The following is a 26,603-nucleotide window of genomic DNA, read 5'->3' on the forward strand; positions in this document are numbered from 1 at the left end:
AAGATCATTACCATTAAATAGAAGAGATGGGAGTTCGCATGAACCATCAAGGGAGTTTACAAAGGAGTTTTGTAATAAATGAAGAAAACTCTTTGGAATGACGTTTAAAACGCTATTAAATTGTTTACGTTCACAATATAGATTGTTAATTAACAGATTCCCATCCCCATCCATTAAGTGGACCACTGACCAAATACCTTTTGCAAGTCAATCAAGAATGAATAGAGACTTGTGTTTAGACAGAATGAAATGGTTATACCAAATGGGGGTTCTGTGTGGGGTAAAATTGTGATTTATACTGTAACTTCAAATACAGCTAAATCTGTTGGTGAAAAAAAGATAATTTGATCGGCAATTCTGAAACAAATTTTTTTTAGCAGAAAATCAATTCCACCCAATCTTTTAAAAATTTCCCTAGGAAGACAAATCCAAAAACTATTTTCATTAGTTATAAAGGTTTTTAACTATTTAATCTTCAACATACCATCTATACACTCAAAATCAATGCCTTGTAATCCACCATTCTCATAATGTTGTGTGAGTTCTGCTCTCTAAATATAGTGTACATGCTTTCTCCAGATAAAATTAAAGTTAGTTTGGTTAATGGTCTTAATAACTCAATTAGAAATAGAGAGAGGGGGGCCTGGGTAGCTCAGCGAGTACTGACGCTGACTACCAACCCTGGAGTCACGTGTTCGAATCCAGGGTGTGCTGAGTGACTCCAGCCAGGTCTCCTAAGCAATCAAATTGGTCCGGTTGCTAGGGAGGGTAGAGTCACATGGGGTAACCTCCTCGTGGTCGCTATAATGTGGTTAGTTCTCGGTGGGGCGCGTGGTGAGTTGAGCGCGGATGCCACGGTGGATGCCCCCACACGCGCTATGTCTCCGTGGCAAAGCGCTCAGCAAGCCACGTGATAAGATGCACGGGTTGACTGTCTCAGAAGCGGAGGCAACTGAGACTTGCCCTCCGCCACCTGGATTGAGGTGAGTAAACGCGCCACCACGAGGACCTACTAAGTAGTGAGAACTGGGCATTCCAAATTGGGAGAAAAGGGGGATAAAAAAATAAATAAATAGAGAGACAATAGATAGATAGATCCCTTTTCATCCATGAGTCAAGTCTACTTTTATAGTAATTCCATCTATTCTAGATATTTAGTTTTTCCTTGATGACTTCATCCTTAGAAATGTGTATACCTAAATATTTAACAACAGACTTGATTGAGATATTAAATGATGTTTCAAGATGGCAATCGTGTATGGTCATAATTTCACATTTGGCAATATTACGTTTTAGACCTGAAAATTGAGAAATAATGAACTATGTCTATTACTTTAGGAATCTGATCAAGAGATTTCAAAAATAATGTTGTATCGTCTGCCAATTGACTGATCACGATTTGTTGTCCAATCACATTTAGCTTTTCAATATTTGAATTTTTAATAAGCAAGGCCAACATCTCTGTAGCCATAATAAATAATGAGGGCGAAATAGGGCAGCCTTGATTAACCCCTCTCTTAATATCAAATCTAGGTGAAGTACCAGTTGGCAAGAACTGAGCTATTAGTATCTGTATAGAGCATCTGAACAAAAATTTTTACCAAACCCGAATGCTTGTAAACATTTAAAAAATAAAAGTGTTCCAACATATCAAACGCTTTATAGAAGTCTAAAAATAAAATAATCCCATTATTCTCTATCTCATTATTATACTCAAGCAAGTCTAAAACCAGTCAATGTTGTTATGTCGGTTTCACCAATTATCAGAGTTAAACCGACTTTCAAACAATTATTATATAAAGGGGTTAACAATTTGTAGTCACTGTCCAATAAAGTGATAGGTCATAGATTGTCCAGCAACCTGGAATCCTTCCCCGGTTTGGGAATAAGTGTGATTAAACCTTGCCTCATTGATCTGGGCAGTACCAAATTTTCAGTTATTTCCTTAAAAACTCTAAAAAATAAATTATCTCAAAAGGTCCCAGAAATGACAATAAAAATTGGATGTAAGATCATCTGGGCCAGGTGATTAATCTAATGACAAATGCATAACAGCAGAAACAAGCTCTTCAATTGCTAACCTTGCATCACAGGTTATTTTAAGTTGTTCATCTATTTGAGGTACGAATTCACCAATTTCTTTAAAAAGGGCATGCGAGTCTAAAATTGAGGGAGAGGCCGAATATAGGTTCTGATAAAAGTCAGTGATTTCTTTTGCTATTAATTTTGCATCCAAACACTATACACCATTAATAATGAAAGTCTTAAAAGTGTTTCTTTCTTGACGCCTTTTTTCTAACATACAAAAATAAGCTGAGCTTTTCTCCCCCTTTTCCATCAATTTAGCCCTTGATCTAACATATGCTCCTCTAGTCATATAAACTTCATCTGTGACTGCAAAGATAACAATCTTGATTTATCAAGTTCTGTTAAAGTTAGTTTGTTGGAACATTCATTTATTTCTTTAATAAGAAGGGAAGTCTCTTCTAAAATATAACTTCTATTTAGTTGTTGACTGTAAGAGACTGGAAATCGTCGAAGCTTGTATTTAAAGTGTTCCCATTTAATTATCCAAGAACTCAGCCTATCATCCTTGATAATATTTGAAAAGATATCTTCAACAGATTTCACATTTTCCTCTTTTTTTGAGAAGGCTAGAGTTAAATTTCCAATATCCTTTATTACAGGAAGGTTTATTTTTCTGATTTATTGCCAACTCCGTTGAACAATGATCTGTTAGGGGAGATGTAGATATACTAGAGACTGTTTGGTAAAATAAAACTCTATGAGAAATTAACCAAAAGTAAATTCGAGACTTGCTAGAAGCATCAGGTTTGAACCAAGAAAACTCTTTTAGGTGCGGGTTTGATTCTCTCTAATGATTTGCTAAAAAATTGGTTATTACAAAAGTCAACTAATAATGAGTTATAATGATGGCCATTATATTTAGTAGTAGACCTATCTAACCACTCATCATACACCATGTTGAAGTCACCACCCATTATAACGAAGTCAGTAGAATACTTAATTTTTATCTCTTCTATAACCAATTAAATTTCATAAATTAAGATTCTATTTTGGGACACATTATTATGACCATACACATTTCCTAAAATAAAACAAAAAATTTCAATTTCTAAACTGCAAAATAACCAATGTCCATCTGAGCTGGACCTTGACTCAAGAATTTTCCCAGGAACATTTTTAAAAAGAAGAGCAACGCCTCCTGAACGAGTTGTACCAAGATCAAATAAAATTGGTTCACCCCACTGATTAGACCAAAAGGTACCATCTGAATGCATTGAGCATTCTTTACAAAATAAAAACGTAGCCTTTCTTTTTTTAATGTCTCTTAGACCCCTAACATTTAGTAAAAGAAAAGAAAGATTGCCATTTAGTTGAAACATAGAACAAAAAAATAGCACAATGTTAACAAAGAACAATGAACAATCAGTCACTGCTGGAGATAGAACAACACCAGCTATTAAGACTTTATCGAAAAATTAATTTCTCTGGCAGAAAACAGTTTTACATTCGATTCTCACTACTCATGACCTCATCCAAGTTACTTGGGTGTAATCAGTCAAAGCTTTTGAGCGCAGGTGAGATTAAACGGCCGGGACTGCGATAATATGCCTTCTTACCGGGGCTCCTAGCTTCCTGAATGATTGGACAGAGGGCTGCACAAGCTCTCCAGTCCTCTGCTGATAGATCCTCTGCGAAATGAATTCCACGGTCAACACACACCTGCGAGTTCATTGTGATCTTCCAGATTTCGTCCCTGTATCTTCGCAGGGTGAACTGTACAATCATTTGATGGATCTTTCTAGGCTCTTTTTTTTTTTCCCATCACGATGAACTGTCAACCAAATCCTCCAGTTTCTGAACCAAGTGGGGGGCTACATCAGCCAAAAGAGCAGTCACCTCTTTTCGTGCATCCTCATCAGAATGCTCCATCCCCTTAATACGGAGATTACATCTTTGCTTGTAATGCTCGAGTTTTGACATTTTCATCTTCAACTCTTCATTAGACTTGACGAGGAGTGCCGTTTGCTTTTTAAAGACTCTTTTCTGTTTATATTCCTTAATCTCAGCAGCATTAAACTCCACCGACTTGGAAACGTTCGCAATCATTATGCTGTTTTGCTTGGTTCGGTCTGCGATGTATTATCATGGGAATCAAAGCTTGCCGTCAAGGAACTAATCGCTTGCAGAAGAGCTGCATTGGAGATATCAGCATCATCTGGCTTGACTTTTTTGGGAAGATTTTTGGTTGGAGTAATCTGAGAGGAGTTCCATCGTCTTTCCTTTGTGCTCTCTCAACCATAATTGTGATCCACGTCCGGGGATACATGTTGGGCTCTGTTCACCGAGTACGCCATATTCACACAGGTTGTACTTGTTGATTGAACTAATAACACATTAGTTAATTGGCAAAAAAGGAGCAATACTAACTTTTTCAGTTGGCTACTTAATTTTCTGAGGGTGGTAGATGAGAAAAATGCAAATACGCACAAATAATATAAAAATCTGCCAGAGCTCAGCGAAACACGTGTGCCTAGCTCGCCATCTAGCCCGGACCAGCCAGTTAGGAATTATGGACCAGAGACTATTTAGCAGAGACGGGCCACTTCTATTAAAATGAATGGGAGAAATTGGAATGCCCAACCAAGGAGCTCACGCCCAATTGTCATCGGATATAGAAAGGAAGTCCTGCCTTGCAGGTAAAAGAGCATATCACCTTTTAGATACAGACATCGCTTGTCAGTCAACTCAAGAATGCTCATACGCATTAGCTATACGAGCCAGGAAAATTGTGGTTTTTAGTGTAAAATGAGGTAAAGAAGCACAATGTATGATACCAGTTTTGTCAGATTTTACTGCTGATTTAAAATATGCTCTTTGAGCATAATCTTGACCAACTGTTTTTGAGATTTCGGTGTTTCCCCCATTCAAGTATATAGGAGCTGCACAGTCATGACTGGAAATAGCCTCCCGGGAGTGTTCAAAAGATGGCCGACAGTGAACTGACTTGCTAGAAAGACTTAGGAATGGGCCCTTTTCACATGTCCGTGTTCATGAAAGCAGAAGTTGTCGTAGTTGGTTAAACTTATATGGAGGTGAATGGGGGACCACAATTTTTGCTTACCTGTTTGCTCCAACAGTAAAGAAAAAACCAATGATTATGCTTTCGCAGCTTTGCAAAATAAGATAGAAATATAGAGCGCTGGATAACAGCAGTAAGAAGAGGCCACATTTTCTGTTACTCCCTCAGCAGCTGTTAGAAGCCTCATCGCAGCTATGGTAACTGATTTTTAAAATCTTATTCCAGGATAATATAATACAAAGTACAATGTTATAAATTTACACTAAATATTTTAAGAATTGGAAATCTAAAAAAGTTTGCTACATTTACGTTGTTAAAAAAGGCAGAAACGTGTCATAACAGGTCTGTGCAGCCCTGCTGTCATGGAAACCGGCAATGAGGCTCAGTAGCCGCTAGCTAGCAGCTAGCTATCCGGCTAATTTAATATCGTTGTGTACCGAAGAAGACAGCACTGACAATGCAGTACAACAGCTATTGACTGAACATAACAACTCTGACATCAACGCCATTGCTGTTTATTTATGTACAATTTGGTAAAAATGATCCATAGTGCCGTCACAGAAAAGAAAGTGTTTCTTCTTCTTGTGATGTTTATTGGTGGTTGGCAATCCAGCTTATGGTGCATTACCGCCACCTATTGAGCTGGAGTGTGGAGCGTCACATGAGTCAAATGTCAGCTGAAGATGGTGAAATTGGCTAACTGTAATCAAAAAGAGATCACACACCTTATGTAGAATTAAATCCTAAACTGACTTTAATTTAAAGGTATCTTACTCTCTGGAGTATACTTGTAAACAAACAAGTTATGTTTAATTCATTATTGAGGTCAAACACACTTTGTGGAATGCAGTTCCACCCCCATTAATGTCATGAAATGTAAATGGTGATAAATATCGATATCGAATTATATGAAAAACATATTGTGATAATTGTTTTTGGCCATATCGCCCAGCCCTACCTGCTCTATCATGTCGGTCATGCCAGTCACAGGTACTATTCACCAATTTCTTGTGGAGTTCCGGTAACTTGCTGTGTGTCATCTGAAGGTTTTAGATCCAGTTGCTGTCTTCCAACTGAACTGCTTACATCAGTTTTGTGGTGTGGGTGTGAACCAAATGTGGAGAAAAACAATTTGTACTCAGATTTCCAGTACTATGAAAGTTGCCATCTTTGATATTTACTTTAGTCACTGTCACTATGGTTACAGCTGTTATTTATGGCTATAAAGGGGCTTGACTTCGGTTATTTATTCGGTTTGTGATCGTAACCATAGTGTGTTTTGTAATTGGTCATGGCATATGCTGGCTAATGCTAAGCAAGAACTTGTTAAACGGACACGCCTAATTTGTGAGGCAGTGGAGGTAAGAGTTAAACAAGAAGCATTTAATTTTTTTCTGGGGTTGAGAAACACCCCTCTGTTTCTGCCTGCCCTTATCAGTCTAAACTCTACTGACTAAGAGAGACAAAGGAAAGGTCAGACTCAATTGTTTTAATTTCCTCCGCAAACAAAATGATTACATTTAGCCTGTCTAGTTGTGGCTGACAGAATTGATTTGCAGGGTCTTCCCGGCCAAAGGGTGAACCATGAATAATGAGGGGATATTAGCATTTATTACAGCCCTTCACTGAGGGGAGTGAAGAGGAGAGACATTTAATAATGTCAAGTGAAGAGAGGGGTAAGAAGAGGTGGATGTAGAGGAGAGAAAGGGAGAGAGAAATGTGGTTTGTAATATGTAGCTTCTCTCTCTTTTAAGTCTGATAAACGTGGTCCTGCTGAGCTTTTAGGAGTGGGCAATATACTGGTTGAAATGCTATACTGGTAGAAATGTGTCAACTGGTAGAAAAGGGAATGTGTGTTCCATCCACTTCACATTTAATAAGAAAATGAGCAATAGCTTGTTAAAGGTATAGTTAACAAAAAATGTAAATTATTTTATTTACTCACCCTCATGTTGTTTTAAACCTGTATGACTTTCTTCTGTGGAACACAAAAAGAGATGTTAGGCAGAATGACACCCTAGGTCACCATTCACTTTCATTGCATCCTTTTAATTTTTTTGAGACATGAATGTCAATAGTGACTGAGGTTGTGAGTCCCTAACATTTTGCCAAACCTCCTTTTGTGTTCCATGGTAGTACTGACCCTCCGCTAAGCCCCACTCATCCATTTTTGATGCACTATCAACATGGAGGGAGAAGCGATCACAGTATCTGATGGAAGGCTAAATCCAAAATGTGAAATTGAACAAATTAAATGTGTAATGGACGGGTTTGCTTCAGAATCAAAGCAACTTCTTATCTTTACTAAAAAGAAGAAAAGCTTTGTTTTTGCTTTGATTGAAAAATCCTGAGCAGATCAAATATAGTGTGTAAGATAGAATTTTTAGCAGGGGGCCTGGGTAGCTCAGCAAGTAAAGACACTGATTACCACACCTGGAGTCACAAGTTCGAATCCAGGACATGCTAAGTGACTCCAGTCAGGCATCCTAAGCAGCCAATTGGCCCGGTTACTAGGGTGGGTAGAGTCACATGGGTTAACCTCCTCGTGGTCGCCATAATGTAGTTCTCGCTCTCGGTGGGGCGCGTGGTGAGTTGTGCATGGATGCCGTAGAGAAAAGCGTGAAGCCTCCACACGCGCTATGTCTCCGCGGTAACGTGCTCAACAAGCCACATGATTGACGGTCTCAGACGCGAAGGTAACTGAGATTCGTCCTCGACCACCCGGATTGAGGCGAGCCACTACGCCACCACAAGGACTTAGAGCGCATTGGGAATTGGGCATTCTAAATCAGGGAGAAAAGGGGAGAAAATAAAAAAAATAACAACAAAAAAAGATAGGATTTTTAATAATTAGTTATTTATTGAGAACATTTTTCATTGCAATGTACAATATGACTTTTCAAAACATAATAATAAATAAGATTATAAATATATTTTAAACATTATTTTAATTAAAAAAGGAACTTTTATTTTTTCAGAATTTTTTTTAACATTTTGCATAAAAATGTGTATATTCTGTTATTTATCGACCAAAAATTTCAAGAATATTCTTAAAGGGGTCATGAAATTTTTTTTTTTTTTTATAGTTTTATTATCTTCCTTGAGGTCCACTGATAATGTTTGTAATGTTTTTTGCATTCAAACAGTCATAATGTAGTATTATATGGTCATATTCCACCCTGTCTCTAGCCCTCTGTTTGAAACGCTCGGTTTTGTAATAAGCGCCTCCTTAAAACTTTAACGTAAACACCCACTGTTATGATTGGCTAACATCTTGCAGCCCCTCAAATAGTGCCATTTTTTTTTAAACTCAATCAATCAAATGAATGAGCAGCAAAACATTATAAAACTAAATTTCAGGGTTTACACACAACGCACATGCAATACATTGCATCCGAATATATTCAACTGTTCATCTCAAGCACAAATGTTAACACACACACACCCCGCCTACATCGGACGTGAAAGTCACGTCAAAAGCAATAGAACCCATTATAATCGATGATGCCATCTACCATGGAAGTGTCTGTAGCGGTGCATCACATCGTCAGTAAACAGATGTCCCATTCCATGTTGCACTCAACTCGCTGGCGCTACTACTGCCAAAAACACAAATAAACAGTTTAGGAAGGTTGTGTTGACATGCCCGGTGTAGAGAGCCTCAAGCCGTTGCATCTCGTCAACAGACGCGCCTGGTGTAAACAGGGTGTCAACACCATAAACTATCAAACAGTCATGACATATGAAATATTCATGAATGAAACTGTTTACTCACGGTTTTTGCGATCGGGTCCAAGAGTTTTTAACTGCCCCATCCTTCAATAACAGTTCCTTTGCAAAGCTTAAATCATATTATGACTGGTATGATGTGAGCCGAACATACAATCTACACTAAAATACGCTGAAGACACATACACATCCACTTTCCAGTAACATTCCATCATGTTTTCATACACCAACAACTAAAAATAAGAAAGCATCCATGATGCGTTTGTGCTTAAAACAGCAAGAGGCGGCAGCTGAATGAGTTATAATTTGACACCACGTCTTTTAGAGGTGGTCATGAATTAATGTACCCCTAGTGACGTAGGGTAACCACGGAAGTAGAGAACGAGGTGGTTTTGCAGCTTGGTTTCAATGAATGCTTTTATTGCATTGGGGATTAAGTTTTGAGTTCTGAAATTTACTGTATGTATTTATAGTAGAAAAACCTCTTATATATCAAAATATCAAGGAATGGTTGATTCCTCATGACATAACACCTTTAAAATAGATATCTATTCTTGCTTATAATTTATTTTATTTTATTTTTGCTACATTTATTAAACATGGTTGTCCAACAGAGGGGCCAGGCTCTTAAGACCCCATGGACATCTTTGCAGTTCAGCACATCTTTGGCTGGTGTCGGCTACTTATCCGCAAGGCTGTCGGAGGGAAAAAAAAGAACATCATCTCTCTTAACACGCTTATGACCATCCAGGACCCTGGAGATTCCCAGCAGGAAGAGCAATTTGTCTTTGTAGAAGCTTGTCCTCACCCCTGGGACCCTCTCTCATCAACCCCCACACTGTTCTCTCTCCTGTTCACTCTCATTCCTCTTTCTCTCCCTCATTTTCCATTCTCCCATTCCTCACACTTATATTGTCCATCGTTCTCAGAATGGGGTGAGGAAGGTTCTCTCTTTATCCCTGAAGCCTGAAGCTGTACTTATGAAGCCAGGAAAGTAGCTTCGACAAAAAGTTTTTTCCCTACTTGAATCAATGTTTTATTAAGAGGTGTGTAGAGCTGCTGGACTTTCTGGGCTCTTTTAACAGAATAATTGATAGCCCCTCTTGCTCCGCTCTGACTAAGTGGAAATCTGCCCGTCCTTAGCCAGGAACAGGCACCAACATGCATGCACATGTAGTACACAGTAGGGGTTGGAGTCAGCAGGGACATGGTGATACAATGTTATATCGATATATGTGTTACAATATGATTATATTGTGATTAATAGTTTAGTGTATTGTGATTTAGAAATCATGATAGGTTGCATTCTTTACCCGCTTGTTTCTCATTCAACTCATCTGGACATCTGTGCTTAAGTGCTGAACTTCCTGCTTTACTTCATCTAAGAGCCATAGAAGTAGCATAGACTAGACTAGCAGTGGTTCCCAAACTGGGTGCCACCTAGGAGTGGCTAGCGGTGCCACGAAATCTCTACTCAGTTTAATATTTAAATAGCCACCAGTTAAAAGTACCGGCAGTACCGAGTACTAAGTTCTGTGCCCGCGCTGTATCTACAGCCGGCAGCTTTTTAAACGCTCACATGCATCTGTGCGTGTGCTCTCAGAGAGCTAGTTTCTTGTGGTGAATGCAGCTGTGCACGTGAACACTAAAATGCGCTCTTGACATGATATTAATGTAAATACAGACGTTAATGTATCACAAGAGTGTTCACAGACAGGACAAAAATCTGCGCCATCTTGACGCAAGATTAATGTAAGCCGTTAATGTTTTGCGTGATGCAGACAGGAAATAAATCTTATATATCAAAATATCCGATCTGTGCGATGTGTAAATGCAGCCCAATAGACGTGCTGCAGCTGTTATATCTCACAATTATGGTTTTTTTTTTTTCGTAATTGTGGCTATTTCTCGCAATTTTTAATTTATTTGTCGTAATTGCGACTTTATCTCACAATTACACTACGGTAATGTTGATTTCACAGTCACATATGCAGAATTAATTTAAAAAAATAGATGACTGCGCTGCTACGGCGCCTTCAATACACTATGCACATTTATGCATGTACCTGTATCCTCCATTCTCATGGGATGCTAATAAAGGAAACAGATGAGCTAAAGATAGATCAGTTGCTATAAGTAAATGTGCATGATAGCTCAAAGCACAGGAAGCCTTCATTCTCAACAGCACGCTGTCAATCATTGCTTTTATTCTTCGGATGGATCGAGCGGCGGTGGTTGTCTGATGAGGGAGGATGGCGGCATTATGCATTGATTCTTATTTGTTGTCTTTTAAACTCTTTGTGCAAAGGATGTGTCAAAAAAAGCAGCACACAGGAGCTTAAGGATTTGGAGGCATTTTCATATCTGAAGATGTGTCACTTATAGAAATTGGATTGCTTATGCATGCGAATGAGGATTTTTGTTTTTCAAGAGAGTGATTTTTGGAAGTGCTGTAGGACAGGAGAAACAAATGTAGAGAAGAGGCAAAGGAAAGCAAGACAATGAGGGAATGAATGCAGATTATTTTGCCCTGCCTCGAGACCAAACTACAGCATGTGGAAATGAGCAGCCATCCAGATAATCTCTGATTGGTTGGCGTAGGGGCCTGAATCAGTGCGCTCCTGGTTCTCCTTCAGCCTGAGGGGAGAGAGAGATGAGAGCATGGAAGGTGAGTGGGGCACTTGATGAGAGAACACCAGGCTTCTGAACTCTCCATTCCTTTAGTGTGACTCCAGCCAGTGCATGTTAATCTGTCCTAACACTTCCACTTTTCACATCTCATCTATTGCCAGCTTTCATATCACCCCCCTGAGAGGACACACACACAGGCTGCTTGGTGCAGTTCCCTCCACAGGACTTCCCCCTCTTTGCCGCTTCTGTGTGATTGCACAACCACTGGCTGGTTTTGTATCCCATGATGCTCAGTTAGCAACAGATTTCTCCCTATTATTGACATCTTGACCAGCCTGTTTCTGTCTAGATCTCTAATCAAGCAGTCTGTACTGTTTCTGCATGCAAAAGCTTTGTGGGAATATTGACATCAACATTTTCATGAGTGTTTTGGAGGCAAAGGATTAATATTGCATCTGAGCATTTGCTGATTTGATTCTCAAAAGAATCAGAATCGATTCTGAGTTCAGTTTAAATCACGGCAGAGCAGTGGCGCGCACCAAAGACAGATGTAGAAACAAAGATGGGAGTTAAGTGCATACACTAAATTCAAGTGCACAAACACGATTGTTTGCAGACCAACTGTATCAAACACATGACCATTTGTGCCCGAATGAAACTACGATCCCGAAATTCTTTCACAAACCCACGCACATAGCAATGGGAGAGTTTATTCGTGATAAGCCAACACGACGCTTGATGAATTTCTGAAGCAACAACTGCGCTATTTAAACCGCTTTACTATCACCTGTGCAGGTGAGGAGAGGAGAAGCTGACAGCTGCACTCTCATAGAAGCAGATATATCTCTCATCCTGGACCAGCAACTTCCATTTGTGGTTAAAAATTAAAATGAATAGCATGGCATAGATTAATTTTAAATAATAATTAAATACTATTAAATGATTTACAATCATTGTGTTTTGATGGAGAACCAATATTTTTTTTTCTTGTGCTTTTAAGAGATTTTTTTATAAGGTTCTAAAGAAAGAAACTGAAAAACTGAGATACACTTTTAAACTATAGAACCATTTATTTAATCATTTGGATGTTCCATGTTTTGTTCACAGCTCATACTGAATGTAAAAGGCCAGTTTATGTAATGTGAATCGTTCTGATTTTTTTAAAACAGCTGTTAAATAAAAAAGCTGAAAGGGAAAAAATAGAGAGTAAAAAATACATTTTGAAGAAACTGAAAAAAGAAAGAAATTGAAGGACAAGATGCATCGTGATGCATCGAGAATCGTTTTATAATCTAATTGTTACCCTTTGAATCATAATCGAATCGTGAGGCCAGTGAAGATTCCCACCTCTACTTATTATCCTTGCGAAATGAGGATTGTGATCTGTTACAGGGTTATTTGAATTCTCTAAACCTCTTTCCACTCCTGTGTGGATGCATTCCGCTGAATATGGTCATTTAATAGCGTAAAGGTTTGCTTTACTTAATTATGCTTAGAACCATCTGTCAGTTGCTTTCCTGCACAAGTCCTGCCCCAGAATCTGCTGCACACAGGATGTATAGTGTGCTGACTCATTAATGAATCATTCAGCTGTTTGCATGTCTCATCAGAAAAACCTGCCACCGTCCCTTTAAGAACACAGCTATTGATCCATTCTGAATGTTGCATGTCCTTTTGAGCTCCGTGGGCCCTCACACTCAACATATGGGCCTGTCAGTATGCTCCGCATTCACGCTGCATGCATGCAGCTCAGTGGAAAACCACAATCAGTCCCATTAGAGTACATGGAGCACACTTGAATGTATTTACAGTACACTATACACACACACACATTCAAGTGGGCTGCATTGTCTCACCAGTTTGTGTGTGCTTATTAAATCACAGATGGTCTCTCAGTAGGACTTATGCCTAATGAAAGCTGAGCTGTTTCCGTATGCACACCCCCACATAGAGGAAATACTCTGCGGTGGCCAGTGTGCTTTTGGCCGACTTCTGTATCCTGGTTTAAAATCCAGGCTTTGCTGAGAAACATTATTCACTTTTTTCTATGACTGTGCAGCAACTGTCCATTTTGTGACCATGTTATTTGCCATATATATGTGTTTTTTTTAGATTGTATAGTTTTTATTTGCAGTGTGTCTCGGAAACGCCACTCATTGGCTGCGTTGTGTTTTAAAGTCATGTCTGCTGTCTGAGAAGTGACTCAGCGGCAGACATATCCGTGTTGAGTGCTATTACTGCCACTGGCGGCAGGATGTGTGAGTGTTTGTGTGTGGAGTGTTAAAATTAAAGCATTCTGTGATCCAAAGGCTTTTGTTTGCACTCTGGCTCTGTCCTGGGTTAGTCATTGTAGTTATATTAACTACTACATACATGGACACTACTAGTAAGAGGTTTGAAAACACCTACTTATTCTTTATTATTACTATTTTCCACATTTAAAAATTATAGTGAAGTCATCAAAATTGGGAGATAACAAATGGAAGTATGGGAATTATGTGACCAAAGTCAAAACTATATTTTAGCTTCTTAAGAGTAGCTGACCTTTGCCTAGATTTCAGCTTTATATTTTGAGCATTCTCACAATCAATTTCATGAAGTTTTCCTTCAGTTACCAGTCAGACTTGTAAAAAGGTAATTTACAGAAAAAAGTAAATACATTTTTAAAAGTAACAATTTTAAATGTTATTTCTTTTTATTCTTTTTATTTTTTTACAAATGTAAAATTATCATTTTTTTATTTTTATTTTTTTTTTAAGAAATTCAAACATTGGCACAATTTATAATTGTCTACAAAACTAATTTTAGCATTTAACTACGTATAAACCATTAGATAAAAAGGGTTAAGCTTAAGAGAAACATAAATATCATCCAGCCTCTCCAAACTTTTGACTGGTAGAGTATATCTCTCCATCCTCTGCTTAGAATAACACATGCACATCCAAGTAAAGGTACCTGTCCCACTCATGAACTGCCATATGACATCATCCCATGTGCATGAGTGTAGTACACATTCAGTTGTGCTGTAAATGATTTTTTTCATGGAAAGGTATGCAAAAATGTTCCTACTCCCTGAGAGATATAACTGAAATAAGTGTTGTAAAATATCTCACTGGTCTCTGTGACAGCTCTAGACTCTGTAAACAGCAAACAAAAATGTGTCCGCAGACCGTGGACAATGACACTTTCGACCTGTCAATCATTTTGCACGTTCTCATAGTGTTGTAGTTGCAGCGAATTATTGAGACTTACTGCCATTTTTAAACCATGTTGTTCATAGCAGTTGTCAGTTGAGGGCGCTATTTTGCTGCTGTTGTTTTTAACAATCGTTTCTACAGGATATCAGTCTCAATAAAGCTAATTTGGTGTCTTTGAAGTGTGGGTTTTGGAAAGAGGGGGCATGGCTAATCCAACAGCTCAGTCTCGTGGTAGTAGAACCACTAAAATCACTTACAGCACCTTTAAATGGCCAATTCCCAGCAAGAGTTGGACTGGGCCTTCCCAAGGAGCCACGGTGCTGGAGGATTAACTTATTTCATGCTCCAGCCCAGTGCAATGCAGATTCACTCCTGCTGTCTCTGTTGCGAGCACTACCTTAAACCCACAGAGTTTGAAAGCATAGCAAATCCACTCATGACCCTCTGCACATGTGAATCAGGCTGTCACTTGTGACCACATGCAAGTAGTTGGGATATATTTAAGGAAAGTTTATGCATATTTTAGGATTCAGGGACAGTAAAGCGTCAAGTGTATTAATTTTTTCTCTTTACCAGATGGGGTAAGCTGACCTTAATTGGTCCTGCTTTTTGTCACATTCATGGTGTGTAAATGTGTGTGTTTGTTCTTGCTTTTCCAGGACAGCTCATTTACTTAAGAGTCTCCTTGAGTTAGAGCGTCCTTGGGTATGTGAGCAGGATGTTGGGTGTTACAGCGAGGGTCAGGGTTGCATTAGGATGTGATATCAGACATTATTCACAGGTTTGGGTTGGAGGATTGTAGCTGGAATATTTTTTGGTGAATCTCACAAAAACATGGTCTAGGTCACCCCAGAATATAAAAAAAAAAAAAAAAAACAAGAGTAAGAAATATTTTGCATAAAGAAAGTGAAGCCTATTTTTGGGACCATTAAGATTCTTTGCATTGTTGCTTTATTTTCATGATAATTAAGCACATTTTCACCATGATTCTCATTACTGTATTGCTTCTGGATATTTAACTTTTGAGTTTTTGTAATTCTCATTATTCTCAATGGTGATCAGGGAATGAAATTAGAACCCTCTACATGCTAAATGTTGGTATGTTTTGTGCAGTGGTGGTTAATTTTGGTCATCTGTCCACCACTGTGTTGGGTGACCTGTAGGACATCTGGGAGTGAGATGTCTTTAGACACGCAGACTTGCGTTTGAAAAAACACATCTGAGTATATTTTTTAGAACAGACGAAAGAAAAGATGTCGGTGCACATCTGATTCGCTGTGTTTTCAGAGATTCAGTGGCACTCTGCACAGCACGAGCGCTTCTAATGGAACATGCACATGTGAAGAGTTTTCACTCTTTCTTCTCTCAGTCATGTGAAAACAGTTTGCAAGAATAGTGTCGTATATGTGAACAATGCAAATGATCTCCGACCATTCCAGGAGGTACTCTGAGTTTAGTTTGCTTTATTTCTACAGAGCAGTTTCATGTTTTACATGCATTGTGAATGCAACTCTGCAGGTTCATTGTATTTTAACATTAGATTTCAAGATATTTGTTGTTTTATACGTAACCATACAAAGAAAAGGGCATGCAGCAACATTGGGACTTAAGGTGAACTGTCATAACTAGTCATAGTAAATCAGTACAGTCTCAGAAGAGATGCTTAAACAAGAAGTTTCTTTTCTGTTCTTGTCTACTTTTGAGCCTCTGTGTATGTTGCAATTTTACCAATATGATAGTAATTATGTGGTATGTGTTATAAATGCTCTCATATATGCAATATGCTTTATATATGTTAATTTTTACTATATAATACATAATGTAGAAAATAAAACATGTAATTATACAGTATAGGAAAACTCAAAGTGGCTGGTAAAAAAATAGGCATTCAACATCCACTAAGGCTAGTGGGAAAAAAAGTTATTTTGTAACCTGTTGGAGATTCTTATTTTTTTCTCATTACATAAATAATTGTAACTATTTATACATCATTGTGATATTTGTTGTACTGCATATCATTTATGCTGATTTAAAAGAATAATTTTGTTAAAATAAATCAGCATATAAAAAGTAGTGCAGTTGTCAGTCGATTAAATGTTTTTAATCGTGATTAATCGCATAATTTTTTGTAGTTAATCATGATTAATCGCAGATTTTGAAAGTGCTGAAATTTGACACTATATATATTATTGTGACTAGGTGGAGGGCATGGCCGGGCCATGAGGATGCACGCCTTCCTCCTCGTCACAATTATATATATATATATATATTTATTTTCCTATCAAAATGCATTTATTTCCATCTTAGGGAATAAAAAGATGTAACAATATAATGCTTTATTATCATTTTCCAAACAAAGCCTTTCACAGTATAAAGACAGAAATGCACTAATATATATCCAATTCAAGTAACATTAAACATTTCCCAAAGTCTAAGTGGGAGTTTGACTAATTGAATGAACTAGTCTCCACATAGGTTGCATATTCATTGCAATGGGCATTAAATCTCTTAAAATCTCATACTCTACAATATTAATCTGCCAGTAGACTGTGTCTATCCGCTTTCCTACAGCAACCTTGAAGCCACGTTCATGATTCGCGTCAGAGCATCAATGCCAGCGCCACTTTGAACCTCACATGAAGAGCACTTGCAAACAAAAACGTCTCATTCTGCATTTTGCCGATAATTAAGACTTGACGTGCTTCTGTGGTAATTAAAATGCGCCTTACATGCTCTGAAAAATACTTGATTTCTATCACAAGTTCCAGCTGGGCTTGTTTTGTACATCAAATAGCATCAAGATGTCCTTTCTCTATCATTTTATAACGGACATGCTGTTGTGTGTGTGTGCAGAGATTCTTTTATTTACTGAGATAACATCCTCTGCGGCTCTATCATATAAGAGAGTGATACAGTCAACTAGCATGACAGTACCACCCATAGAATGTCTATGGGACCACCACGTTTTGCTATCTTATCCTAAGTGTGTCCGCTCACCTTGATAGAAGTGCTGTGGTATGTGATGTGATGTGATTGAGGCATGTGTGTAAGTGTAATGACTCTGGGCGGACACATTACAGAGGTTCAGCCCTTCTCAACGTGTTTATGTTGTATAAACGTTAAATGCGTTAATCACGATTAAGAAAAATTAATGCGTTAAGCATTTTAAATTAATCGCATACATTAATGCGTTAATTCTGACAGTTCTAAAAAAGGCAATACAAGAAATTCCACCAAAATGTATAAATAGTTACAATACTTTCACAATAATTTTCCATTTAAATAGTATATATTTTTCGCATTACAGTAATGAGTTTTTTTTGGCCTTCAAGTAATTCATTTCTTAGATTTTTTTTTTTTTTTTAATTTTTTTATTATTTGTTTAAGGGGGTCACGTGATGCCATGCAAGAAGCAGACGTGTGAGCAACGAGCTCTGCGCACTTTGCTAAATTTTTAATTATTTTTATGTTATAATCTGCTGAAATTTGATACACCCAGTTACACATTTGCTCTTTGAGGCAAAACGTGGCAAAGAAGTCAAAATCCTCGGGCTCTGGAGACATTAAAAGACACTTATGTGTTCAGGATGAAAGCCCCGACAGGCCTACAGACCGGGGACTCAATTTGGATGGCGCGGCAGGAGAGGAGATCCAGCGTCAGTTGTCCAACATGTCGGTGATGTTGACGAAGGATCTTGCTGACTTGGAGGATCTCGCTGTAATACGTCGATCGATTATGGCGATGGAAATAAAATTCTTTGAGATAGTTACAAGAGTGACTGATGTTGAGAGACGAATCGATTTTCTGGAATCTTCGGAGAGGGAATTAACCGCTAATCCGCCCGTGACCAAAGTTGATTTGGAACATCTCCTTGAAGATCTTGAGAATAGAAGCCGCAGGAATAACGTTCGAATTGTTGGAATTCCTGAGCATGAGGAGGGCAGAGATATGGTGAAATTCCTAGACGAGCTTTTCCCAAGTCTGCTCGACATAACAGGCCACAAGCTGGAAATCGAGCGAGCTCACAGAGTCCCAGCTCACAGATTTGCTGAGGGAGACAGGCCCCGATCGATTCTGGCCAGATTTCTGAGATCATCCGATAAAGATCTTGTGTTGCGCCAGGCGAGGAGCAAAGGGAAGCTTTCTTGGAAGAACCATAATATTTTCTTGTTCCCGGACTTTGCGAGTTCGACAAGAAAGAAACGCGATCGGTTCAAGGAATGTAAGAAACTCTTACATCAGCGAAAGATCACTTTTGCACTGATGTTGCCGGCCAAACTGAGAATAGAAATGAAGGTCGGTCGCAAAGTATTTACATGTCCCAATCAGGCAAAGTCTTTATTGAATCAATGGGTGAGTAAACCATTGGATGTTTCTCATGTGAGTGGGTCGACTCGCTGTATTTACTCTGGCTTTTGAGGAAGCTGGTTGTCATTTTGGTTCTTTTTTCTTTTTGCGTTGTCTCCGCCGAGCGGCTGATGTTTGTTTTGTGAATAACACTTTTCCTTAAAGAAATTTTGCATTGACAAAAGATTACTTTTGCATTGAAGTTCCCGGCCAGTTTGAGAGTGGACACTACGGATGACCGCAAAATATCTACATGCTCACACAAAGGATGTCTTTTATAAAGTTGACGGATTGTGTAAGTCATGGTATATACTTTTATGCGGCCTCCAAGTGAATTGACTCGACCATCCGGGGAACCGGGATGCCGGTTTTGTTTCTTTTTGTATTGGTTCCGCCTAGCGGCTGGAGCTTGTTCTATTGAATAACGCTCCTTTGGAACAGCTGTGGATTAATCTGTTCGTTCTTCGTGCTTATTCTTTCTGCTGGCTGTAGTTTGTTTTGTTGAGTATTTTTACAGGACATTGGAATGATTACGTCATCCGTTGAACTCACAATAGCCGGCTCACTGAACATATCTGAACTGTTTATATCAGCTGGAATTTGTTTTGTGGAAGATCACACCTTTGAGACAGTTCTGTGAATGAATCTACACGTTCTTTGTGTTCATTCTTCCTATTGGCTGGGGTTTATTTTACAAAGTATTTTCTGTTATGTAATTTTGCCTCACAAATTTGTGAGGCAAAATTGAGCAATCCGATGGCAAGGTTGTCATGGGGGCTTGTGGGCGTTCATGGACCTTTTGAGTTTAGAGGGATTGTCGCCGGTTGGCACTTTTGTGCACGGGGTTAATGCACACATTTTTCTTTTTTCTGTTTGTTTTGTTCGGGGGGGAAGTTCGGGGTTTGATTGTTTCACTAATGGGGAATGTGGTCTGTATAATTTTGTTTTCGACACACAATTTATTTTTTCTACTATATCAAAATGTCAAATGTTAATATGAGTGTACTATCTCTCTCCACATGGAATGTAAAATGGGTTGGGGCACCCCATAAAAAGAAGGAAGGTTATTATTTTTGTTAAATGTAAGAAATATGATATAATGTTTCTTCAAGAAAAATTTGGGAAGATATGGGGTGGACATTTTTTTTAGTGCTGGCTCAAGTGGCTCAAGGGAGTCATTATATTGATTAATAAACATCTACAATTCAAATGATTCAAACAGACTAAAGATAAATTAGGGAGTGTCATTATTGTTCTTGCTGAAATTCAAGGGCAAAGTTTGATTTTGGCTAATATTTACGCACCTAACGCTGATGATCAGGGCTTTTTTATAGATCTTGAAGGGATGCTGCAAACCGCTGGCACCCCTCATGATATAATATTGGGAGGAAACTTAATCTTTTGATGGACTCAGTCCTTGATCACAGTGAAGCAAAAGTGTGTAAACCCCCTAGAGCAACATTGATGCTTCACAGGATGTGTAAAAATCTTGGTCTTACAGATATTTGGAGACTTTTGAACCCATCTGGTAGGGACTATACATTTTTTTCATCAGTCCATAAGATTTATTCTAGAATAGATTTTTTTTAAATATCCAAATCCCTCATTTCATCTGTTGTTGATTGTTCAATTGGAAACATCTTAGTCTCAGATCATGCCCTGGTGAGTTTAGAGATGTTGCCATATACAGAGAAAAATAAATCATATAGTTGGCACCTTAATGTGTCCCTTTTGCAAAATCCTGATTTCCAACAAATGTTAAAGACTGAAATGAATGTTTATATGGAGACCAACTGGTCCTCAGTATCCTCTGTGGGCGTGGCTTGGGAGGCACTTAAGGCGGTTCTTAGGGGTCGGATCATATAGTATGCCTCATTCATCAAAAAATCCAAAGCATGAGAACTCGTGGAGTTGGAAGGAAATATTAAAAGTGCAGAGGCAGAGCTGAAGCACCATATGTCAGCTGATGACCTCAGAGAATTGACCCGATTGAAATATAGATATAATACTATTTTGTCACGGAAAGTGGAGTTTTGGTTATTCAGGGCAAGACAGTCATACTTTGAGTCGGGTGACAAAGCAGGGAAGCTTTTGGCTAGATATATAAAGCAGAGAGAGTCTCTTTCTATCATTCCCTCAGTGAAATCTGCTGGTGGTGAAATTTTTACCTCAGCCATTGATATTAATAATGCCTTTAAAGAGTTCTATCTTGATCTTTATAGTTCTACGTCTGTCTACTGATGAAGATATTAGGAACTTTGTGGAACCATTAGATCTTCCTAAACTGAGGATTGAGCAAAAAAATTATCTTGATTCTGAGATAACCTTGGAGGAGCTTGATGAGGTAATTATGTCCCTACCTACTGGCAAGGCTCCGGGGCCAGATGGTTTTGCCGCAGAATTTTTAGATCCTATGCTACAGAACTGGCTCCACTTTTGTTAGAATTTATACTGAATCATTAAAGAATGGAAAGCTTCCTCCAACCATGACACAAGCCCGGATCAGTTTGATTCTTAAAAAGGACAAAGATCCAAGCGAGTGTAAAAGTTACCATCCAATCTCCCTGATCCAACTAAATTTTGGCTAATCGATTAAGTAAAGTTATGACATCTCTTATACATATAGATCAGGTGGGGTTTATTCGGGGCCGTAGCTCTTCGATAACATTAGGCGTCTCATCAGTATCATGTGGTCAGTAGCGAATGATCAGTCTCCGGTCACTGCCATCTCACTTGACGCCGAAAAGGCATTTGGTATGGTAGAATGGGATTATCCTTTTAATATTTTGGAAATGTATGGGTTCGGGAGTACATTTATTGGTTGGATTAAGTTACTTTATAGATACCCTATAGCAGCGGTACAAACAAATGGATTAATTTCAGATTATTTTACTCTGAATAGGGGCACTCGGCGGGACTGCCCTCTTTCCCCATTATTATTCTATCTTGCCCTGGAACCATTAGCAGCCGCGATAAGAAAGGAGGCTGATTTTCCAGGGGTGGTTGCGGGAGGTGTGGCGCATAAGCTTCTGCTTTGCGCAGATGATATTTTATTATTTGTCTCTGAACCTACTAGATCTATGCCTTGCCTCCACAGAATTATTGATTCCTTTTCCAAGTTCTCAGGATACAGTCAATTGGTCCAAATCCGAAGTTTTGGCTCTGACAGCGTACTGTCCAGTAAAGGCTTTCCAGCCAGGTGCCTTCCAGTGGCCCAAACAGGGCATTAAGTATTTGGGGATTTTATTCCCAGCAAATTTGTCTGATTTAGTTAGTGTTAATTTTGACCCTTTAACAAAAAGATTTTCGAGCAATGTGGGCAGGTGGGCTTCACTACATTTATCGATGATTGGGGAGGTTAATGTTATTAAAATTAATTGTATTCCAAAATTTAACAACCTGCTACAATCTCTCCCTGTAGATGTCCCCCTCTCTTATTTCAAGCAATTTGATTTCATAGAGAAGTCCTTCATTTGGAATGGTAAACGTCCCAGATTGCATTTTAATAAGTTACATAGGTCGATTGACAAAGGAGGGCTAGGCATACCCAAGATTTTGTTTTATTACTATGCATTCAGTCTCAGACATTTGGCTCATCGGTCACTTCCACCTGAGAGAGCCCCTCCCTGGTTTGTTATTGAACAGGCAGTTCTTGCCCCTATTTCGTCATTACAAAGCATCTCTATCAAACTAATCGGAAAAGTTAAGTTACACCCCGTTATTTCACATTTACACTCGGTATGGACTAAAGTGTCCAGATTGTTTAAATTGGACACTTGTTTAAATGTTGCCTCGAGCATATGGCAGAACCCAAGATTGTGTATTGGCAAGTCCCCTTTCTGCTGGCCAGAGTGGATTGTGAGGGGGGTTGCTACACTCGGTGACCTATATGAAAGTGGAGTGTTTAGATCGTTTGAAAACTTGGTCCAACATTTTGGGATCCCCAGACCTCAGTTTTATAGGTATTTACAACTGCGCCACCTGCTTTGTACTATTTTTAGGAGTAGCACACACCCCCTAAGGAGGCAGATGCTTTGGGAGAGGTGATTGTGGCTTTTGGAAAAGGTCATGAGGCATCAGTGTACTACTCCCTGTTAATTCAGAGTATGGGGGACGGAACCTTAACTTCTCTCAAGAGAGTATGGGAGAAAGATTTCAACTTGGCATTGGAGGAAGGAGTGTTGGCTAAGATTCTTAAAAACGTTAAGTCTGTATCTAGAGATGCAAGGGTGCGTCTTATACAATTCAAAATTTTGCATAGATTTTATTGGACCCCGTCTAGACTGTATAGGCTTGGTCTTAAAGACACTCCCACCTGCTGGAGATGCCAATCGGAGGATGGAGACATGGTCCATGTTTTTTGGTGGTATGTCAAGATCCAGAAATTGTGGTCGAAGGTTCAGAATTTTGTGTGCGACGTGGTGGGCACTGGGGTTTCGTTTTGCCCCAGACTTTGTGTTCTGGGCGATGGGGCGGTCATCGATGTGGGGGATGGCCATATAGAGAACTGGGTTCTGACCTGTGTGATGATCGCCAGGCAGGTTATTTTGAGGGGTTGGAGGTCAGCTGGTGCACCCGCATATCCGGAGTGGTACACGGAGGTGGGGAGGGTGGCAGCTTATGAGGAGGTATCATCGGGAAGACGGGGTGGCTTGGATACGTTCATACGGAAATGGGGCAGGTATTTGGAGTTTTTGGAGGGCTCTTGGGTGGGGTGTGGAGAGAGTAGTGTAACATAGTTAGTATGATGTGTGTATGTATGTATGTATGTATGTAAGTATGTATATATATGTATATGTATATATGTATATGTATTTTTTTTAATATATGTATATATGTGTGTCTGTTTGATTTTTATTTCTATATATTTACTTGTGTTTGACCACAGGGTTGTTTTTTGGGGGGGTGGTGTCGGGGAGGGGGGTTGTGGGTTTTAAATGTTGATTTTATATATATATATATATATATATATATATATATATGTATATATATATGTATATATATATATGTATGTATGTTGTACATTTCATTGTTATTGTATGATTTAATAAAAAAGTTTAATTACAAAAAATATTATTTGTTTAAAAGAAGCTTAACGGGTACCATCAGCAGCAGAAGCAAAGGAAGCTAACAAAAGCAAGGAACTATGGGTTGATTAACAATCTGTATGGTTGTGCATTTGCAGTTGCCAGCAAAATATAAATTTTTAGTAGCATCATAAGAGTCCTTTATCCACTGACTATACCCAGTGAAATGTTCAGTTAGTGGCCTTTAATTCTTAAGATATTTTTGGTCATGTGTGGTGGAGTTGAAGGTCAAGTCATACTGCTTTTATGTAGGAGTATCACCTGCGCTAATGGGAATATGACTGAAGTCTAGATCTGCTGAGTATCGATCACCACCGAAGTGAGGCAATGAATACATTTACAGAAGGCTAGGTGGAAGCATATATGTCAGGGTGCTGATGCAGGGTCAGATTTCTCCATCTCCAATCTGTAACCACTGCTAACTCACACAATTAACTGATCTCAGATCAGCACCACAGGGCCACTTTTTTTACAGCCAACATCAGAATGTCAGCTGGATTAGTGGAGGTTGTGAAACCCATACAATAGCAGAATTCTATAACTCCTCGGCGGCTGGGGTTAATGGCATTGTTGCCTGAAAGAAATTCTCAGGGACTTCATTAACTCACTCAAACCTTACCAAAAATATACTATTGTCTTGAAGAATTTGTCTAAATGCATACTTTTCATGCCTTAAGGCCTATTCACTTGGTGGCTGTAGGAATGGGAGTCCAACCTTTCAGTTAATTGAGACAATCATCTTTTTGTTAGCGGTATCGCCTGTTTTTTTTTTTTACTCTTGAAACAGCATAAGCTGGACCAGCCTGAAAAAAAAAGTGATTTGAGCTAAAGCTAAATTTTTTGATAGGATAGTGTAACAAGTTCTTTAACTCTCTGCAAGGAGGAATCGGGAGATGGCAAGATCCAAAAAAAAAAAAAAGGGATTTATTTTTCAACACAAATTCGCTTTTCAGCATGTCCGATTGTGTACACAGAGCACCCTGCTTCGTGTGTCTCTCTCTCCACTGGCGTCTGGCTCGCTCTTAAAACCGTCTCCCACTCTCACTGCAATGACAAACAGCTGTTAGAGACAGTCATTGACAGGTGATGATCCTCACCGTTCTCATCTCCCGATCTCGCTCTCCATTCATAAGCCAGCGCTCGACCATGCCCCCACCACCACATTCTCTTATCGCCGACTCAGGCCGGGGAATCATCTGGCCTGCCCAGTACTCCCCACCCCCATTTCTTGAAAGGAAGTCCGCAACAGCCATCTGCGCCCCAGGCCTGTGGACAACCTCAAACTTAAACGGGTGAAGAGCCAGGTACCAACGGGTGATCCACGCATTGGTATCTTTAATGCGATGGAGCCACTGGAGCTGGTTGTGGTCCGAACAGAGGGTGAAAACCCATCCCAGGAGGTAGTACCGAAGAGTGAAGACCACCCACTTGATGGCCAGACACTCTTTCCCAATGGTGCTGTACCTCGCCTCTCTCGCTGAAAGTTTCCAGCTAATGTACACCCCCAGGCTCCCAACCCCCTGTCCGATGCGTCAGCCTGTAAAACAAAAGGGAGAGAAAAATTAGGAGAATGTAACAATGGCCCGCCACAAAGCGCAGCTTTCACCTGCATAAAAGCCTGTTGGCATGGCTCTGTCCACTGGACCGGGTCTGGGGCTCCCTTTCTAGTGAGATCAGTCAGCGGGCTGGTGGCATCCGAATAATTCAGCACAAGCCTTCTATAGTAGCCAGCCAGCCAGCCCCAGGAACTGTCTCACCTCCTTTTTGGTCTTGGACAGGCTGCAACCGCTGCGCTCTTATCAATTTGGGGACACACCTGTCCTTGGCCAAGTGGAACCCCAGATACCGTACTTATCCATTTGCACACTTCTAGGGGTTTGCCATGAGTCCCGCCCATCGCAACGACCTCAGAACTGTCCTCAGATGCTGCATATGCTGCTGCCAGTCATTACTTTATATAATGATGTCATCCAGATAAGCAGCAGCGTAAGCAGAGTGCAGTCTGAGGACTCTGTCCATAAGGCGCTGTAGCCAAGGCCCCAAACATACTGAACGGAAGGGTCATGAATTGGTGTAAGCCAAATGGTGTGGAAAATGCAGTTTTTTCACGGGACATGGGAGTTAAGGGGATCTGCCGATATCCCTTTGTCAAATCCAGTGTCGAATAAAAGCGAGCCGTGCCTAACCAATGGAGCAGTTCATCAATCCGAGACATCGCATTGACTTCTGTAATCCACACAGAACCAGACCGAACCGTCACTCTTTGGAACCAGCACCACCAGGTTAGCCCAGTCACTGTGGGATTCTTCTATTACCCCCATATCTAGCTTGGCCTTTAATTCTTACCAAAGTAAGTTTTTTTTTTTTAAATTTTGTTTTTATTTTTTTATTTATTTATTTATTTATTTTTTGTGTTCAGGTAATCGGTAAGGACAACTGCGTACCACTACCCTAGGGGTTGTTTCGATATGGTGCTCTATGAGATTCGTATGACCGGGAGGAGG

At 39.4% G+C, this 26,603-nt stretch overlaps 1 protein-coding gene across 5 annotated transcripts in view; it reads left to right on the forward strand.

Annotated features, from left to right (window-relative positions):
• The window catches only part of LOC127411778 (stromal membrane-associated protein 1-like), a 167,175-nt gene that overhangs the window by 120,182 nt on the left and 20,390 nt on the right, over positions 1–26,603 (forward strand). The window lies entirely within an intron of this gene.

Source organism: Myxocyprinus asiaticus, chromosome 21, assembly GCF_019703515.2.
Source record: "Myxocyprinus asiaticus isolate MX2 ecotype Aquarium Trade chromosome 21, UBuf_Myxa_2, whole genome shotgun sequence".
NCBI lineage: Eukaryota > Metazoa > Chordata > Actinopteri > Cypriniformes > Catostomidae > Myxocyprinus > Myxocyprinus asiaticus.